The sequence below is a fragment of the Physeter macrocephalus genome, chromosome 11, assembly GCF_002837175.3.
Source record: "Physeter macrocephalus isolate SW-GA chromosome 11, ASM283717v5, whole genome shotgun sequence".
NCBI classification, from domain to species: domain Eukaryota; kingdom Metazoa; phylum Chordata; class Mammalia; order Artiodactyla; family Physeteridae; genus Physeter; species Physeter macrocephalus.
The window spans coordinates 56057218-56076375 of NC_041224.1; the positions used below are offsets into that span (position 1 = coordinate 56057218).

General features: G+C 40.8%; 1 pseudogene; it reads right to left on the bottom strand.

The window, feature by feature from the left end:
• Window positions 1-10172: 10172 nt before the first annotated feature.
• On the bottom strand, window positions 10173-12253 carry LOC102989567 (heterogeneous nuclear ribonucleoprotein A1-like; annotated as a pseudogene).
• Window positions 12254-19158: the final 6905 nt, after the last annotated feature.

The following is a 19158-nucleotide window of genomic DNA, read 5'->3' on the forward strand; positions in this document are numbered from 1 at the left end:
TCCAAGTAAGTGGGTAATAATTTTTGCTCTTTTAACAGCTGAAATTAGAATAATGGACTCTTTGGATGATAGAATCGAAAGCAGTAAAATCCAGAGCTGGGTGGTCTTATATGGAGCACTTAACCTTTCTGGGCATTAATTTCTCCAAGTGTAAAATGGGGAACACATTAGTTCCTACGTCATAGATTGCCTATGAGGATCTGAGTAGCTGCCCACAATCCCCAGTGGGAGGTGTAGGCACTGACCAAGCAGGTCATTGACAGGGAATAGGGACTGGGTTCCAACAGGAAACACAGGTGAGTGCCTTGTTGGGGGGAAGAATGTGCTGGACAGGTAGAACAGATGACAGAACAGAACTGAAGTGGCCATAGCTTGCCTTATAGGATCAGGTAAGGTACAAATGGAGGAGTGAGTTGGGTGATTCACCTATCATGTGGCAATGATTGAGATCATTACCAGAGACATTTGTTTGTTGAAACCCTCATCTCCCACACCTCCACCTCCATGATGCAAAGGGCAGGTTGAGAATCACAGTTGTTAAAAATGAAGTAGGGGTTTGATGACGGTCAGGGCTCAGGTGCACATAGATCTCAACTATGAGATTTCGGAGTTTGGTGTGCGTTGGATGCAATCGTTATTAAGCATTAATTTGTTTTCCTCATTCCTTCCCCTTTCATAATGTGTAATTGAATGTAATGGCCCAGTTCGGAGTTCACTGGCCATGCTTCCTGCTTGGCAGCCTTCAAGGTTCGTCCCAGGATACACACTCCTCTCCCCACTGCCCCTCTGCTAAGCTGGGAGGCCAGGTCTCTGACCCTTGAGTAGTAGAATCTGACAGGATGTTCCAAAAGAGCCCACTCACTTTAACAAGTGACTTTAATTAGGAACATCCAAGTGGTGCCACCAGGATACTTAGGACCAGAGACTCAAGTTTGAAATCTTAGAAATTCCATCCCAGTGAAGCAACCAAATGCCTTGTTACAGAAAAGCATTTCAAGAAAAATATGTTCATGCAGATTCTCATTAGACCAGAGAATCTGTTGTAACTGAGAAGAGAAAAGGGCAAGGATTCAGAGACCTGCCCAATAAAGACATCTAAGCTGAAACAATGAACCAGAGATTGTTTTGGACTCCGTTGCTTTTGCACCCCAGAGTTATTTGGTTTGAATGACTGCCAAACCCTAAAGTTCAAAAGACAGTCACAAGTGGGGAAGGAGGCCAACATTCTTGGGGTTGAATTCCCAGAATTCTCTCATTTACTGTAAGTCTCTCAGTCTAAGGTCAGCCCACTGTGGCTGGTGGTTTGGTTTTAGAGACAGCCTCTCCCCCTACTACGAAGCCTGTTAGAGAGATTCTGATGGTAAGATCGTCAACCATGTTGTCCTCCCAAGGACCTGAACTTGGGTAGGTCATCTTCTTCCAGAAGCCACCACTGTGGTCATTTCTGGGGTTCATAAGGATGGGCAACCCTCTCACACTGAATGCAGCTGTTCTCATTAGGCCTGTCGTAAAATACACAAGAGTGAGCATTTCGGTCTTTTTAAAAGTGATTGCGGGCTTCCCTGGTGGTGCAGTGGTTGAGAGTCCGCCTGCCGATGCAGGGGACACGGGTTCGTGCCCCAGTCCGGGAAGATCCCACATGCCGCGGAGCGGCTGGGACCATGAGCCATGGCCGCTGAGCCTGCGCGTCCGGAGCCTGTGCTCCGCAACGGGAGAGGCCACGACAGTGAGAGGCCCGCGTACCGCAAAAAAATAAATAAATAAATAAATAAAAGTGATTGCATTTGAATGTAAACACGAATTCAGTTAATAGGAGTTTATGTAAGCCTCTAAGCTTGGTTTCATCACTGAAATCTTCTACTCTTTTGCCGCCCGTTAAACATTCACCATGCCCTGATGGGTTTTACCTCCAAGGAAGCAGCCCCTTCTCTCCTCCACTGCCACCACGCTAGCCAAGTCACCTTCATGTCTCGCCTCTGTTACCCTGAGAGCCTCCTCCCTGCTCTCTATGCTCCAGTTCTGCCCTTCCCTCCCCACAAAATCTCCATTCTCCGTGCTCTAACCAGAACGATGGTTTCAGCACCCCCGCCTGATTGTGTCACCCTCCCCTTGCTAAAAACCTTTTGCTCTTATTAGGCTAACACTCAAAACCCTTCCCTTGGCCCCTGCCTGCCTCTACCTCATCTTGACCCTTCTCCCGGTCCATCCCTCTCTGCCTGCAGCTGCATTAACCTACCAGCTTCCCCCAACCTTTCCGCTCCACTCACCCAGTGATCACAGTTCAAATGGCATTTTCTAGGAAAGTTTCCCATGAGACCCCCCCCCTATCTTGGGCAGGTCTCTTTAAGTTTTCATTAACCATGCTTCTTAAGAGTAATTACCTCCATTTTAAATTACATATTCATGAGTGTGATTATTTGATTAAGATCCATCTTCCCTACTGGTCTCTAGGCTGCGTGAGAGCAGGGGAACAACTGCTCACTATCGTATCCTGGGACCCTTAACCCAGTGCCTGGCACATAAACAGGTTCTCATGGAAGATTCTTTGGATGAATTTCAGGGAGGTAGACACAGAGTGGAAAATACGTACAACTATGAATCAGAGTTGTTGTTTTTTAAAAAGGTCAGTACATTTGAAGGTAAAGCAAATTATTCTCAAAACTTCAAGACAGGGTTACTCATAAAAATCAACACATAATGGATGAGATTATCTGTGCACAGAATCCAGAGAAAAAAGAAATCCTAACAGCTTGTCAAAACCACAGAGGAAGGGCAGAGAGGATTTTGGAGTCTGGAGTATATGGTCAAGTCAGAGAGATAGGTAGAGAGGGCAGGGAGCAGTGAGGCCCTGGGCATACCTGGGTTAAACTCTGGCTCTGGAGACTGGTTTGTAACATGGTCTTTCAGACCACGTTAATGGGCACAATTAATGGGGACCCAGGGTGAGACAGGTGCCATCAAGGAACCGTAAAAAATGATTTGTAGATGGCCCCGGTCGGGGAGTTGGGAGCCAGCGAAATCTATAAGTAGAGATCAGTAACCGACCATCAGTGTGTGGTCTACCTGATTAAAGTGCATGGCATCTATGAGAAGGGAGGCCTGAGTACCGGAAATTCCCACTCCCTGTTTTTTTGGATGGAGGAGTGGTGCCCAGCTGGCTCATGGTTGACTGATGACTCTGACCGTGGAGACCATCCACACCACGAGGCTTTGTCTCAGGTTCCCCAAACAGCCTCTGATCATAGACTAGGCTTACGTGGCACCTTTCCTGCTATAGTGGAGAGAAAAACTGGCCCACTGTGGTAGGTTGAATAATGGCCCCCACAGATGTTCATGTTTAAATCCCTGGAACTTATCAATATGTTATCTTATGTGGCAAAAGGGACTTTGCAGATGTGATTAATACGGATTTTGAGATGGGGAGATTATGCTGGATTATCTAGATAAACCAAATGTAATCTCAAGGGATAGGCAGGAGCACAGGGTCAAAGAGAGATGGGAAGATGCAATGCTGCTGGCTTTGAAAATAGATGAAAGGCGCAAAGAATGAGGGACGTCTCTAGAAGCTGGAAAAGTCAAGGAAACATTCTCCTCTAGAGCCTCCAGAAGGAATGCACGCATACCCTCACCTTGATTTTAGACCAGTGAAACTGACTTCAGGCTTCTGAGCTCCAGAGCTGCAAGATAATAAATCTATAAATTTTGTTGTTGTTTTTATTTTCTTTTTATTGAAGTATAGTTAATTTACAATGTTGTGTTAGTTTCAGGTATACAGCAAAGTGATTCAGTTATACATATACATATATGTCTTTTTCTTCAGATTCTTTTCCCTTATAGGTACTACAAAATATTGAGTATAGTTGCCTGTGCTATACAGCAGGTCCTTGTTGGTTATCTATTTATATATAGTAGTGTGTATATGTTAATCCCAAATTCCTAATTTATCCTTCCCCCCACCCTTTCCCCTTTGGTAACTGTAAGTTTGTTTTCTATGTCTGTGGGTCTATTTCTGTTCTGTATATAAGTTCATTTGTGTCACTTTTTTCTTTTTAGATTCCACATATAAGACAACGATATTTGTCTTTCTCTGTCTGGCTTACTTCATTTAGTAAGATAATCTCTAGGTCCAAATCTGTGTTGTTTGAAGCCACTAAGTTTGTGGAAATTTGTTACAGCAGCCGTAGGAAACTAATACAGTAGGTAATATGAGTATCTGGTCAACAGTTTAATACCTGGATCATACATGAGTCTCTGGAGAGTTTAGTTGTTTTCATTCAGTTCCCCTGGGCCAGACCACTGTTAGAGGCATAGACCAAATTTCTGGATCTGCTGAGAACCAGTATGGCTGACCTCAACTTCCCTAAGTTCCTTCCTTCCACCCTGGGAAGCCTGGCCTGACCTGAGGCACCACTGGCTCTTCTTTGTAGAGATCACTCTGGTCGCTGATAGTTACTCCTTATGTGTGGGCTGTTAGGTGAGCTCTTGGGAATAGAGCACAGACTTTGCCACCAGAAAGGCCTGAGTTCAAATCCCTTCTCCATGACACTTGACAGTCACAGATTGTCAACAAGTTACTTAACTTCCTTCAATCATGGTTTCCTAACCTGTAAAACAGAGGTGACATCTTCCTGCTTTATAGTGTGGCTATACGGATTGATAGAGGTAACGTATGTCTAACACCAAACACATGATCAGGACCAGAGTAGGCATCCAAACAAGGTTACCCCTTCTTCCTCCCATGTCCCACCTCCACCGTGAGCCTTCCCTGTGCTCAGCATTTTTTTACGTGGGACTCTTCTGTTCTGTGGGACTTAGAAAGTGACTTCTGTTTTATGTGGGACTCTTCTGTTCTGTTTAAACCAGAGTAAAAAACATAAACAATAATTAGAAAACAGAAGACTGAGGTAGAAGAGAGAGCATTTAGGCCTTATATTGATCAAAGACGTCTACGTGCAGGAGACAGGAATTGAGCTGGGCTTTGGAAGTTGTGCGATAACCATATTCAAGACAAGACATAAAAATATTTTGAGGGTGATAAGGTGTTTTTTGTTGTTGTTGGGTTTTTTAATAAATTTATTTATTTACTTTTTTGGCAGCCTTGGATCTTCGTTGCTGCACACGGGTTTTCTCTAGTTGCGGTGAGCGGGGGCTACTCTTCGTTGTGGTGCACGGGTTTCTCATTGCGGTGGCTTCTCTTGTTGCGGAGCACGGGCTTCAGTAGTTATGGTGCACAGACTTCAGTAGTTGTGGCTCACGGGCTCTAGAGCACAGGCTCAGTAGCTGTGGCGCACGGGCTTAGTTGCTCTGCGACCTGTGGGATCTTCCCAGACCAGGGCTTGAACCTGTGTCTCCTGCATTGGCAGGTGGATTCTTAACCACTGTGCCACCAGGGAAGTCCTTGTTGTTGTTTTTGTACAGTTAGTACCAGAGCAGAGATTTGAACTCACTTCAGTGCTCATCACAATTTCATTTGCACCCTAAACCTTTTAAAATAGACTATTTTTTTTTTTTTTTTTTTGTGGTATGCGGGCCTCCCTCTGCCGCGGCCTCTCCCGTTGCGGAGCACAGGCTCCGGAGGCACAGGCTCAGCGGCCATGGCTCACGGGCCCAGCCGCTCCGCGGCATGTGGGATCCTTCCAGACCGGGGCGCGAACCCGGTTCCCCTGCATCGGCAGGCGGACGCGCAAACACTGCGCCACCAGGGAAGCCCTAAAATCGACTATTTTTTAAGGGCAGTTTAAAGTTACCAGTGATAGTGAGCCAAAGGTACAGAGATTTCTCTTATACCCCCTGCCCCACACATGCATAGCCTCCCCCATTATCAACATTCCCTACCAGAGTGGTACATTTGTTACAACTGATGAACCTACACTGACACATCATTACCACCCAGAGTCCACACTTTATGTTAGGGTTCACTTTAGGGTCATTCTATGTGTTTGGACAAATTTATAATCATATAGAGTAGTTTCGCTGCCCTAAAAATCCTCTGTTCTCCACCTATTTATCCCTCCTTCACCCCTAACCTCTGGTGACCACTGATCTTTTAACTCTCTCTAGTTTTTCCTTTTCCAGAATGTCCTGTAGTTGAAATCACACGGTATGTAGCCTTTTCAAACTGGCTTCTTTCACTTAGTAATATGCATTTAAGTTTCCTCCTTGTCCTTTCATGGCTTGATAGCTTATTTTTTATTTTACTGCTGAATAATCTTCTATTGTCTGGATGTACCACAGTTTATCCATTCACCCACTGAAGGACATCTTGGTTGCTCCAAGTTTTGGCAACTATGAATAAAGCTTCTGTAAACATCCATGTGCAGGTTTTTGTGTGGGTATACGTTTTCATCTCCTTTGTATAAATACCAAGGAGAGTGATTGCTGTATTATATGGTAAAAGTATGTTTAGTTTTATAATAAATTCTTAAACTGTCTTCCAAAGTGGCTGTGCCATTTTGCATTCCCACCAGCAAAGGATGAGAGTTCCTGTTGCTCCATATCCTTGCCAGCATTTAGTGTTGTCAGTAGTCAGGATTTTGACCATTCTAATAGGTGTATAGTGGGATCTCGTTTTTTTTGCATTACGCGGGCCTCTCACTGTTGTGTCCTCTCCCGTTGCGGAGCACAGGCTCCGGACGCACAGGCCCAGCGGCCATGGCTCACGGGCCTAGCCGCTCCGCGGCACATGGGATCTTCCTGGGCCGGGGCACGAACCCGTGTCCCCTGCATCTGCAGGTTGACTCTCAACCACTGCACCACCAGGGAAGCCTGGATCTCGTTGTTTTAACATGCATTTCCCTGATGGCATATGATGTGAATCATCTTTTCATATGCTTGTTTGCCATCTGTATATCTTCTTTGGTGAGGTGTCTATTAAGGCCTTTGGCCCATTTATAATTGGGTTGCTTTATTGTTGAGTTTTAAAAGTTCTTTATATATTTTGGATAATAGTCCTTTATCAGATGTGTCTTACACAAGTTTTTTCTCCCAGTCTGTGGCTTGTCTCCTCATTCTCTTGATACTGTCTTTCACAGAGCAGTTTTAATTTTTATGAAGTCTACCATATCAATAAACTCTTTCATGTAATCATGTCCTTGGTGTTGTTCCTAAAAAGACATTGCCATACCCAAGATCATCTAGGTTTTCTCCTATGTTTTCTTCTAGGAGTTTATAGTTTTGCATTTAGGTGATTTTGAGTTAATGTTTGTAAAAGGTGTAAGGTCTGTCTGTTTATGTATGTATGTATGTGAATGTTCAGTTGTTCCAGCACTGTTTATTGAAGACACTATCTTTGCACCATTGTACTGCCTTCTTTGTCAAAGAGCAGTTGACTATATTTATGTGGGTCTATTTCTGGGCTCTTTATTCTTTTTTTAAAATTTTTTATTTTTTATTGGAGTATAGTTGATTTACAATGTTGTGTTAGTTTCAGATGTACAGGAAGGTGATTGTTATACATATATCTATTCTTTTTCAGATTCTTTTCCCATATAGGTTATTACAGAGTATTGAGTAGAGTTCCTTGTGCTGTACAGTAGGTCCTGTTGGTTATCTATTATATACATTTTTTTCTATGTGGTACTTTTTTTTTAGGTTATTAGATGTCCTTATGTATATTAATATTTTTTTGGTTTGTTTATTTATTTATTTATTGGCTGCACTTGGTCTTTGTTGTGGTGTGTGGGGCTTTTTGTTGCAGGCTTCTCTCTAGTTGCAGCACACAGGTTTCTCTAGTTGTGGCACATGGGCTCTAGACCGCAAGAGCCCACTAGTTGTGGCTCATGGGCTCCAGAGTGCTTGGGCTCAGTAGTTGTGGCATGTGGGCTCCAGAGTGTCCGGGTTCAGTAGTTGCAGCCCAAGTGCTTCTCTCTAGTTGCAGTGCATGGGCTTAGTTGCCCCCCAGCATGTAGGATCTTAGTTCCCCAACCAGGAATTGAACCCATGTCTCCTGCATTGGAAGGCAGATTCTTAACCACTGGACCACCAGGGAAGCCCCTGGTTATCTATTTTATACATAGTAGTGTGTATAGGTTAATCCCAACCTCCTAATTTATCCCTCCTCCCCCCAACTTTCCCCTTTGGTAACCATAAGTTTGTTTTCTAAGTCTGTGAGTCTGTTTCTGTTTTCTAAATAAGTTCATTTATATCATTTTTTTAGATTCCACATATAAGTGATAGCATATGATATTTGTCTTTCTGTCTGACTTACTTCACTTAGTATGATAATCTTTATGTCCATCCATGTTGCTGCAAATGGCATTATTTCATTCTTTGTTATAGCTGAGTAATATTCCATGATACATATATACCACATCTTCTTTATCCATTCATCTGTCAATGGACATTTATTTAGGTTGTTTCCATGCCTTGGCTATTGTAAATAATGATGCTATGAACACTAGGGTGCATGTGTCTTTTCGAATTATGGTTTTCTCCAGATATATAACCAGGAGTGGGAATGCTGGATCATGTGGTAGCTCTGTTTTTAGTTTTTTAAGGACCCTCCATACTGTTCTCCATAGTGTGTACCAATTTACATTCCCACCAACAGTGTAGGAGGGTTCCCTTCTCTCCACACCCACTCCAGCATTTATTGTTTGTAGACTTTTTGATGATGGCCATTCTGACCAGTGTGAGGTGATACCTCATTGTAGTTTTGATTTGCATTTCTCTAATAATTAGTGATATTGAGCATCTTTTCATGTGCTTTTTGGCCATCTGTATGTCTTCCTTGGAGAAATGTCTATTTAGATTTTCTGCCCATTTTTTGATTGGGTTTTTTGTTTTTTTGATATTGAGCTGCATAAGTTGTTTGTATATTTTGGAGATTAATCCTTTGTCAGTTGCATCATTCGCAAATATTTTCTCCCATTCTGTGGGTTGTCTTTTTTTTTTTAATATATGTTATTTATTATTATTTATTTTTGGCTGCGTTGGGTCTTTGTTGCCACGCAGGCTTTCTCTAGTTGCAGCGAGTGGGGGCTACTCTTCGTTGCGGTGCACGGGCTTCTCATTGCAGTGGCTTCTCTTGTTGTGGAGCACAGGCTCTAGGCACGTGGGCTTCAGTAGTTGCGACATGCGGGCTCTAGAGCACAGGCTCAGTAGTTGTGGCACACAGGCTTAGTTGCTCCATGGCATGTGGGATCTTCCTGGACCAGGGCTCGAACCCATGTCCTCTGCATTGGGAGGCAGATTCTTAACCACTGCACCACCATGGAAGCCCTGTGGGTTGTCTTTTCGTTTCCTTTGCTGTGCAAAAGCTTTGAAGTTTAATTAGGTCCCATTTGTTTATTTTTGTTTTTATTTTGATTACTCTAGGAGGTGGATCTAAAAAGATATTGCTGTGATTTATGTCAAAGAGTGTTCTGCCTATGTTTTCCTCTAAGAGTTTTAGAGTGTCCAGTCTTACATTTAGGTCTTTAATCCATTTTTAGTTTATTTTTCTGTATGGTATTAGAGAATGTTCTAATTTCATTCTTTTGTATGTGGCTGGCCAGTTTTCCCAGCACCACTTATTGAAGAGACTGTCCTTTCACCATTGTATATTCTTGCATCCTTTGTTGTAGATTAACTGACCACAGATGTGTGGGTGTATTTCTGGACTTTCTATCCTGTTCCATTGATCTATAAGTCTGTCTTCATGCCAGTACCATACTGTTTTGATTACTGTAACCTTGTATTATAGTCTGAAGTCAGGGAGACTGATTCCTCCAGCTCCATTTTTATTTGTCAAGATTGCTTTGGCTATTCAGGGTCTTTGTGTTTCCACATGAATTTTAAGATTTTTTTTATTCTCGATCTGCAAAAATTCTAGGCTCTTTATTCTGTCCCATTGATCTAGCTGTCTGTTTTTTCCACCAATACTTTTTTAAAAAATTTATTTATTTATTTATTTTTGGCTGTGTTGGGTCTTCGTTTCTGTGCAAGGGCTTTCTCTAGTTGTGGCGAGCGGGGGCCACTCTTCATCACGGTGCGTGGGCCTCTCAATGTCGCGGCCTCTCTTGTTGCAGAGCACAGGCTCCAGACGCGCAAGCTCAGTAGTTGTGGCTCAGGGGCCCAATTGCTCTGCGGCATGTGTGATCCTCCCAGACCAGGGCTCGAACCCATGTCCCCTGCATCAGCAGGCAGACTCTCAACCACTGCGCCACCAGGGAAGCCCTTTTTTTTTTTTTTTTTAAAAAGACACATTTATTCAGCGTCATGATCAGACTATTACATTTAGCAATCAACAGCATGGGTGCAAAAAAAAACAAAACTACATTAAAACCCTTTGTTGGAATGCTTTACACTTTCCACAGAACAGAAACTAAAATAACCTGTTATACAATTAGTCACAAATACAGTCTTCGAGTTTTTTTGCCCATACACATGAGTATTGTCTAAAACATGTCTTCTTTGTAGCAGCTAGGCCCTGCCACCACTGTGCTTGGCTGAGTTCACAAATCTGTTGTAACCTGTAGCTTCCCTGTCACTTCTCTGGCTCTCCTCTCCTGCTAAGCTTTGTTTCCTGGCAGTAATTAAAACCTTCTGCCACTGCCATAGCTACTGCTGCTGCTGGAACCACCATAGCCATGTTGGTTTCGGGGTTTGGCAAAGTATTGGCCTCCACCACCATAGGGGCCAGAACTTCTGCCTCCAAAGTTTCCTCCTTTCTTGGGTCCAAAATTTGAAGATTGATTGTTGTAACTGCCAAAATCATTGTAGCTTCCACCACTTCCAAAATTGCTTCCATCATTAACAAATCCATTATAGCCATCCCCGCTGCCACCATATCCACCACCACCGCGGCCGCCACCAAAGCCACCTCAACCACTGAAGTTTCCTCCACGACCCCCACCAAAGTTTCCAGAACCACTTCGACCTCTTTGGCTGGATGAGGCACTAGCCATCTCTTGCTTAGATAGGGCTTTCCTTACTTCACAGTTGTGGCCATTCACAGTGTGGTATTTCTGAATGACAATCTTGTCTACACAGTCATGGTCATCAAAGGTTACGAAAGCAAAGCCTCTCTTTTTGCCACTGCCTCGATCAGTCATGATTTCAATCACTTCAATTTTCCCACACTGTTCAAAATAATCTCTTAGATGATGTTCTTCTTTAATGCCACCAACAAAAATCTTCTTCACAGTTAAGTGGGCACCAGGTCTTTGAGAATCTTCTCTTGAGACGGCGCTCTTTGGTTCCACAACTCTTCCATCCACCTTGTGTGGCCTTGCAATTCATGGCCGCATCCACCTCCTCCACAGTGGCATATGTGACAAACCCGAAGCCTCTGGAGCGTTTGGTGTTTGGATCCCTCATTACCACACAATCTGTGAGTGTTCCCCACCGCTCACAATGGCTCCTCAGACTCTCATCGGTTGTTTCAAAGCTCAAACCTCCGATGAAGAGCTTCCGCAGTTCGGGCTCTTTGGGTGACTCTGACTTAGACATGACGGCAGTGGAGGCAGGGGGAGACTTCAACAATTCTTACTCGGCGGCATCCACGGGCAGAAAGGAGTAATCTACCGAACGTATCTCCACCAAAACTTGATATTAGCTTTATAGCAACTCTTGAAATCAGTTAGTGTCAATCCTCCAACTTTTTTCTTCTCCTTAATTATTGTGTTAGCTATTCTGAGTCTTTTGCTTTTCCGTATAAACTTTAGAATCAGTTTGTTAATATCCACAAACTAACTTGCTAGGATTTTAATTGAGATTTTATTGCATCTATAGATCAAGTTGCAAAGAACTGACATCTTGACAATATTAAGCCTTCCTATATATGAATATGAAATAGCTCTCCACTTATTTAGTTCTTTAATTTTATTCATCAGAGTTTTGTAGTTTTCCTCATAAAAATCTTTTACATATTTTGTTAGATTTATACCTAAGTATTTCATTTTGGGGGGTGCTAATGTAAATGGTATTACTTTTTTTAGATTAACTTTTTTTTTAATTGAAGTATAGTTGCTGTACAATATCATGTAAGTTAACAGGTGTAGAATATAGTAATTCAGAATTTTTAAAGGTTATACTCCATTTATAGTTATTATAAAATATTGGCTATATTCCCCATGTTGCTCAATATATCCTTATAGCTTCTTTTATACCTAATAGTTTGTACCTCTTACTTCCCTACCCCTATATTACCCCTCCGCCTTCCCTGTCCCCACTGGTAGCCACTAGTTTTTTCTCTATATCTGTGAGTCTGCTTCTTTTATGTCATATTCACTAGTTTGTTGTTGTTGTTGTTGTTGTTTTTGCCGTATGCGGGCCTCTCACCGTTGTGGCCTCTCCCGTTGCAGAGCACAGGCGCGCAGGCTCAGCGGCCATGGCTCACGGGCCTAGCCACTCCACGGCATGTGGGATCTTCCCGGACTGGGGCATGAACCCATGTCCCCTGCATCGGCAGGTGGACTCTCAACCACTGCGCCACCAGGGAAGCCCTGTTGTATCTTTTATATTCCATATATAAGTGATATCATGATTTGTCTTTCTCTGTCTGACTTATTTCACTTAGCATAATGACCTCCAATTCCATCTGTGTTGCTGCAAATGGCAAAATTTTGTTCCTTTTTATGGCTGAGTAGTATTCCATTGTGTGTGTGTGTGTGTGTGTGTGTGTGTGTGTGTGTGTATATATACCACATCTTATTTATCCATTCATCTGTTGATGGACACTTAGGTTGCTTCCATAACTAGAAATAAGAAAATTAGAAAATGAAAAATTCACTGGTAAAGGCAAGCATACAGAAAAGGTAGGAAATCATCCAAACACAAAGCTAGTAGGGAGGTTAAAAGACAAAAGTAGTAAAATCATCTATATCCACAATAAGCAGTTAAGGGACACACAAAACAGTTAAATATAAAATATGATATCAAAAACACTAATCGACAGCACAAATGCAGGGTTTTTAAAATGCATTTGAAATTAAGAGATCAGTAACTTAAAACAATCACATATATATAGACTACTATACAAAAACTTCATGGTAAGCACAAAGCAAAAATCTATAATAGATACACACACACACACACACACACACACACAAATGGAATCCAAATGGTATAATATTTTAAATTTCAAATTCACTTATTCATTGTTGGTATGTAGGAAGGCAATTAACTTTTATATATTAACCTTGTATCTTGTGACTTTGCTATAATGCTTATTCAGGAGTTTGTTGTTGTTGATTCCTTCAGATTTTCTATATAGATGATCATGTAATTTACAGACAAAGTTTTATTTCTTACTTTCCAATCTGTATACGATTTATTTCTTTTTCTTGCTTTATTACATTAGCTAGGACTTCCAGTACAATGTGAAAAGCAGTGACGGGGACATCTTTGCCTTGTTCCTGATCTTAGCAGGAAAGCTTTGAGTTTCTCACCATTAAGTAGATGTTAGTTGTAGGATTTTTGTAGATATCCTTTATCAAGTTGAGGAAATTCTCCTCTATTGCTAGTTAACTGAGAGTTTTTGATCATGAATGGGTGTTGAATTTTGTCAAATGCTTCTTCTATATCTATTGATACGATCATGTGATTTTTCTTCTTTATCCTATTGATGTGATAGACTACATTAAATTGAACATTGAAGCAGCCTTCCTTACCTGGGATAAATCCCACTTGCCCATGGTGTACTATTCTTTTTATACATTGCTGGATTCAATTTGCTAATATTTTGTTGAGGATTTTTGCTTATTTGTTCATGAAAGATATTGGTTCACAGTTTTCTTTTCTTGTAATATCTTTGGTTTTGATATTAGGGTAATGCTAGCCTCATGGAATAAGGAAGTATTCCCTTTGCTTCTAACCTCTGAGAGAGATTGTAGATAATTGATATAATTTCTTCCTGAAATGTTTGCTAGGATTCACCAGTGAACCCATCTGAGCCTGGCTTTCTGTTTTGGAAAGTTATTAATTATTGATTCAACTTCTTTAATATATATATAGGCCTACTCAGACTGTCTGTTTCTTCTTGTGTGAGTTTTGGCAGATTGTGTCCTTCAAGTAATTTGTCCATTTCTTCTAGGTTATCAAATTTGTGGGCATAGAGTTGTTCATAGTATTCCTTGATTATCCTTTTAATGTCCATGGGGTCTGTGGTGAAGTCCCTTTTTTCATTTCTGATATTAGTAATTTGCATCTTCTCCCTTTTTTTTCTTAGTTATCCTGGTTAGAGGATAATTTTATTTTCCTTTTCAAAGAACCAGCTTTTGGTTTCATTGATTTTTTTCCCTATTAATTTTGTTTTCAATTTCATTGATTTTTGCTTGAATTTTTACTATTTTTTCTGCTTACTTTGGTTTTAATTTGCTCTTTTTCTAGTTTCCTAAGATGGAAGTTTACAAGATTGATTTTACATCTTTCTTTTTATCTAATATATGCATTCAGTGCTATAAATTTCCCTATAATCATTGCTTTCACTGCATCCCACAAATTTTGATGTTCTGTGTTTCCATTTTCATTTAGTTCAATAATTTTTTTAATCTCCTTTGAGATTTCTTCTTTGATCTATGTGTTATTTAGAAGTGTATTATTAAGTCTCCAAGTAGTTGGGAATTTTTCCAGCTATCTCTCTGTTATTAATTTCTAGTTAAAATCTACTAGGGTCTGAACACAGACATTGTAGCAATTCTATTCTTATAAATTTGTTGAGGTTTGTTTTGTATTTTATGGTCCAGAATGTAGTCTATCTTGGCGAATGTTCCCTGTGAGCTTGAGAAGAATATGTATTCTGCTGTGATTGGATGATGTTGTCTAGAGTTGTCCATTATATCCAGTAGATTGATGGTGTTATTCAGTTCAGCTAGGTCCTTCCTGCTGGATCTATTTCTCATGAAGAGTTGTTGAAGTCTCCAACTATGATAGTAGATTCATCTATTTCTCCTTGCAGTTCTATCAGTTTTTGCCTCACATAGTTTGACTTTCTCTTGTTACAGAAAGGGATGTTACATCTTGTTAAAGAATTGATCATAAGGGTTTTTTAAATTGCAGTTTTTAATTAAACTTTTTATTTTTTGAGATAATTGTAGATTCCCATGTGCTGGTAAATAGTACATAGAAATCCCATATATCCTTTATCCAGTTTTCCTCAATGGTAACATCTTACAAAACTATAGTATAATATCACAACCAGGATATTGATATAAAATCAATCCACCAATCAGAATGAGGTTTCCCCAGTTTTACTTGTAGTCATTTGAATGTGTGTGTACTTAATTACATGTAATTTAGTCACATGTGTATGTTCATGTATTCACCACCACAGTCACGATAAAGAACAACTCCATCACCATCAATTTCCTTAATGTTGACTTTTTATAAAACACCACCCCTCTCTTTTCTCCTCCTCCCACCCCAGTCCCTAATGCCTTGTAACCACTAATCTGTTCTCCATTTCCATAATTTTGTCATTTCAAAAATGTTATATAAATGGGCAAAGGAACTGAATAGACATTTCTCCAAAGAAGACGTAGAAATGGCCAATAAGCTCAACATTATTAGCCATCAGGTAAATGCAAAGCAAAACCACATGAGATACCGCTTCACACCTGCAAGGATGGCTGTTATCAAAAAGTCAGTGTTAGCAAGGATGTGGAAAAACTGAAGCTCTCATACTGTGCTGGAAGAAAATTAAAATGATGTAGCTGCTTTGAAAACAATCTGGCAGATACTCAAAAGATTAAACAGAGTTATCATATGACCCAGCAATTCCAGGTACTCAGTGTATATCCAAGAAAAATGAAAACCTGTGTTCACACAAAAACTTGTATATGAATGTTCTTAGCAGCTCTATTTGTAATAATCAAAACCTGGAAATAACCCAAATGTCCATCAACAGGTAAGTATATAAACAAAATGTGGTATACCTATACAATGCAATGTTACTCATCAGTAAAAAGGAATGAACTATTTATATATGAACTAGCATGTATTAATTTCAAAATACTTGTGCTGAGTGAAAGAAGCCAGGTCAAAAAGAAAAAAAAGAGTACATACATACTATATGATTTCATATATAAATAAAAAATTCTAAAAAATGCAGACAAATCCATAGTGACAGAAAACGTGTCAGTGGCTGCTGGCAATTATTTCTTAACTTATCCTTTGTTATCAATTTTTTCATGTTTTTATTTTGTTATACATGAACTTTTACATTAAAGTATAAAAGGTATAAGATATAGACAGAATAGTGCACAAATCATAAGTGTATGAATTATCACAAAGTGAACACACCCATGAGACCTTGTTGTGGAAACAAGATCCCTGTTTCTCAAGGGTGGTATTTTGGGCAGAACAATTTTTGTGAACTGTCAGAGATAAACACAGCTGGACATTAGTTGAAGTGGTGAAAACAGATTTATTCAGAAACTACTGACAGTAGGGGGAGAGCTGAGCACCAGTTCTATTCGTGCAGAGGGAATGGGGGAGTAGGAAGGAGCTGAAGTAGGAAGTAAAAATGGGGGAAAAGGAAGGAGCTGAAGTAGGAAGTAGGAAGGAGCTGTCAGAGAAGTAAAAATTACAAAAAGCCGGACAAGGGTGTTAGTCCACATGAAAGCCATCTCGATTTGCTAACTGGCTTATTGATTGAAGTTAGGCTTATTAATTATTAATTGAAGTTAGGCTCCTGCCCTCGCACAGAGACTGGGAGGTAGGGGCCCTATCAACGGGTGTTGCTGAAGCAAACAGTACATGATTTTGGCAGCCTTGGGTTTTCTGAGACAGACACTTTAGGGGGCCCTTGAACGGTTAGAAACTGTTAGTTCAAGTCTTTACAGTCAAAGTTGAGGCCTTGTCAAGAAGAGGGCTCAGTAGAGGCTGGCTAGAGTTTGGTCAAGGAGAGAATCTTTGTCAGCATAACTGTCTCACAGATTGAGGACTTTCAAAATCATCCCCCCACCACCACATTATGATAAGCAAAAAAAAAAAAAAAAATAGCTCTGTGCATTTCCAAATGCCCTATCTCACAGAAACCACACTAAGTAACATCTAATGTGCCTACCAGCTTTGAAATCCTACAGTACTGTCCCTGGCTATTTTGTCTCTATTTGAAGATAGAGGTAAAGAAACAGGCTGAAAAGACAGTACACAGAAGTGCTGAGCCAGGGGGATGGAGGCTGTCGGAGGTTATGACCTCCCTTCCTCTGCAAATTTTCATGTGAAATGCACACTCTGTTGCCTGAATTATTTTGCACAAATTCCCAGGAGAACCATGCAAGGAAGTGGGCAGACTGTGGAGTGAACCCCAATTCAAATTCTGATTATGCCATTTAACTTTATTTCCATGCGCAACTTAGCCTCTCCTGGCCTCACTGAGCTTTGCAAAGCCATGATCTTCGGTGGTTCCTGCTCAAGGTGCACAGACAGCCACGCCTTCTGGGGCAGGTTCTCCAAGGCTCTGCCAGCTGCATGGCCCAGACTCAAGGCCATACTCTTGGAACCTGCACCAACCACCATTCTCCAGTCTGCTTCCTTTCCCCACACCTTCTCCTGACAGTGGGTGTGGGTGTGAGGGACTGGAAGGAAGGGAAGCAGGAGATGAAAGAAACCGAGCAGACGCCCCTCCCTGCACAACTTCCACTCAAGCCCTGCCAAGGCCTCCATGAGGGAGGCACCTGCCCAGCTCTAGGAGAGGGGCCATTGAAATGAACTTGGCCAAGGAAATAGTACCTAAAGCAACTGAATATGCCCTTGAAAAGACACTATTTTAATAGCTAGATATTGCTGAAAAGGTTTTGGACCAGAAAGAAATGTCACTGAAGTTCCCCTCTACCCAGTTGGAAAGGGATTTGGCCAAGCAAATTAGATAACTAGGAAAGACAAAACCATCTCTGTTTATATACTTCATTGGTCTTGAGACCTCTCAAACGATGAGTTACAGTTGTTAAGTACCCCCCTGGGGCATAAGGAAAGCCCAGACCTTCAGGACCCAGAGGTCTGGCTACCCTCTTGGCAGGGGAGATAATGTGTTTCACTCCTTTGTGGAATTTTTTTTTCCCCCTGGGGAAAAATAGTTTTTCTCAGTAGGATAGCAACATGCCCAACCACAGGTGTATGGACTCTCCTGTTAGTAAAGGGAACTTTAAAGCATTTCAAGTAGGAGATAGATATGATTGTATTTGAGTTTCAGAATACTCACCCTGGTTCCTACCACATCTTTTACTTTTTCTTTAATTTTAAAAAGTTTTTTCTTTTACTTTTAAATAAGCTTTTTTATTTTAAGTAGTTGTAGATTCACATGCAGTTCTAAGAAATAAGACAGAAAGATCCTGTGTATTCTTTTCCCAGTTTCCCCATGGTAACATCTTACAAAACTATGGTACATTAATCACAACCAGGATACTGACAATTGATACAGTCAAGAAACAGAAAAGTTCCATCACCATAAGGATCTCTCATGTTGCCTTTTTAAAGCAACATCTACTTCCCTCTCCTACAGCCTCCTTAACCCTTGGCAAACACTAATTTGTTCTCCATTTCTATAATTTTGTCATTTCAAGAATGTTAAATGAATGGAATCATACACATACATGCCTTTGGGAATTGCTTTTATCACTCACCATAATACTCTAGAGATCCATCCAGGTTGTTGTGTGTATCAACAGTTTATTCCCGTTTTTTGCTGAATAGTGTTCCATAGTACGGATGTACCACAATTTTTTTTAACTATTCACCCGTTGAAGGACATCTGAGTTGCTTCCAGTTTGGACTATTATGAATAAATCTAGTATAAATATTCGTGTACAGGCTTTTGTATGAACATAAGTCCTCATTTCTCTGGGCTAAGTGCTCAGAATTGCAAGTACTGGGTCATATGGTAGTTGAACGTTTTATTTTTTTTTGAAAGAAACTGCCAAACTATTTTTCAGATTGGCTGTACCATTTTACATTTCTGCCAGCAATGTATGAGTAATTCAGTTTCTCTGCATCCTTGCCAGCATTTGGTGTTGTCACTATTTTCTATTTTTGCCATTTCAGTAGATGTGTTAATGTTCCATTGTAGTTTTAGTTTTTATTTCTGTAGTGAAATGACGTTGAATATCTTTTCACGTGCTTATTTGCCATCTGTATATTCTCTTCAGTGAAATGTCTCTTTATGTCTTCTGGCCATGTGCTAATTGTGTTGTTTGGTTTTTATACTGTTGAGGTTTGAGAATTCTTTAAATATTCTAG